The sequence below is a fragment of the Poeciliopsis prolifica genome, unplaced genomic scaffold (assembly GCF_027474105.1).
Source record: "Poeciliopsis prolifica strain line A6 unplaced genomic scaffold, Auburn_PproV2 SCAFFOLD035, whole genome shotgun sequence".
NCBI lineage: Eukaryota > Metazoa > Chordata > Actinopteri > Cyprinodontiformes > Poeciliidae > Poeciliopsis > Poeciliopsis prolifica.
The window spans coordinates 5,031,340-5,033,378 of record NW_026562410.1 but is presented as its reverse complement, the minus strand read 5'-3'; positions in this window follow the sequence as shown (position 1 = coordinate 5,033,378).

Genomic DNA, 2,039 nt, shown 5'->3' with positions numbered 1-2,039 from the left:
GCCCCCTCCCTCTCCCTCGTCCTCTCCAATCTATCCGCCTAATGAATTTTTACCTGGCACAGACTGTTTTAAACTCCATTTGGACTTGTGCCTACAATTACCTCCTCAGAGTCTCCAAAGTAACTGCGCACAGCCTAATTAGTATGCATTATCAATTAACAAACTTAATAGCTGGCAGATTGATTGGATCCTCGGCAGGAGGGGGTGTTTGGGGGGACGAGGGTGGGGAGGCAGAACTGGAGTGAAACACAAAATGGAAAATCTTCTCCCCTGTGCGCTTCTCGCTTCTCTCGCACAGATTCATATCTGTGCGCGCTAATGACTTGGCAGGTACCAATCGGCGTAGACGTGGAGGGTTTGCGTGGAAGGCCTTGTTTATTTGTGGAAAAAGCTAGAAATTCTCCACGAGGATCACATTTAAACACACTGAGGTGCATTTTCAAGCTACTAGTGGTTTCAGATGTAAGGACGTGACTCAAAGTGTGACAGAGGGCCCTGCGGCTCTCGATACAACATCATCGTATATCGCAGTAATTACTGGGACAATTTATTGTCTGGTTTGCAATTTTGATGGCCTAATTGTAAATACTATTACATACATAGTCTGCTCTAGTGTCTCTGATTTCAGAGTTCTTGACGTATTCCGGGCAGAACTTTTTCCAAAAGAGGCGTCTGACAAATGTTATGTGATTGGGCAGAAATTTGAAGTGGGCGTGGCTACTACACTGACCCAATGATGCTTTTGGGTAACTTATGAGGACATTGCAAGAGATGGGATGGGAGAACTTGAGTTCCTGTTTTGTTTTAGAGGAACTGTTCTCATCAGTTTGGCACTGCTGATTCTGATTAAAACAATTATTTCTAGAGTTGATCTAATGAAATGAAGGTCGGATTTCGCAACTGCTTTCAGTGTGACACAATACTATCGCAGTAAACTGTGAATAGGGGTATGAATAAATAACCCTATTCCTAATTTACAGCATATTTATGAAGGAGATTTGTGTTTAAGCCAACATAAAAGGCTTTTTTTTCCCCTTAAAGTGGAATTTACCGTAATAAATGTCCTGGTCTTCTCTTGTATTTTAAAACAACAGAATCTTCAGCAAAATAAATAGCATTAAATAGACACGGCATTTGTTGTGCTCCGTTTCTGCTGCAGCAAATTAAGGAAAACGTGCAGTTGAGAATTTTTAGCACAAGTTCAAGAACGTAATCAGGCTCCCTCTCAGAGAGTTGGAGGCGTTCTGCTCGCCCTCTAATTTACAGCTTGCATAAGGTCTCGCTGTGACGGCGAGCTGGAGAGAACGTCACGTATGTCAGAGCATTAATGTGGGTTTCACAGTTTCCACCGACTGAAAGGCATCGTTCCTGTCATGTGGGATAAGTTTTATTCTGTCCTTTCTCATAATTACTGGTGTTGTTTTCTATTTTAAAGCCCGTGTTTGTCTTGCAGCAGCTCATGACATCGTTACAGCGTTCTGAAATCATGCAGCTAAGCACACTGCAGATTAAACGGCACGTCATTTTCAACGAAAGAACAAAATTTGCAACAAAAATGTTAACATAACTTACATTCTTACCCATTTAGTCACATTATGACTATAAACCTGTGTTTTTTTTTTTTTTACTTTTACGCAATAGACTAACGTAAAGTATTAGTAGCATTTTTTTTTGTCTCACAAATAAAACTCTGGAATGTTCCACAGTGACTTTTATTCATCCCCCTTGAACTCTGAAACCCCTAAAATTCAGTTCAAGCATCCACAGCTAGTAGTGAATACAGATGGACTTAGTGGAGCCACAATCCACGATCTGTGGTAATTTTTTTTTTTTTTTTTTTAAATCGGTGCTCCCCATCCAGTCTGACTGAGATGGAGCTATATGAGAGAGAAAATTGGGGGAAAAGATGCGCAAAGATGGTAGTGGGACAAAGGAAGTAAATGCGGAACATGAACCACCCGTCCTTGATTTTTCAAAATAAAAGTCAAAAGAGAGATCAGCCGACTCACGTCTCCTTAATCAAAATGAATTTGTAAAGT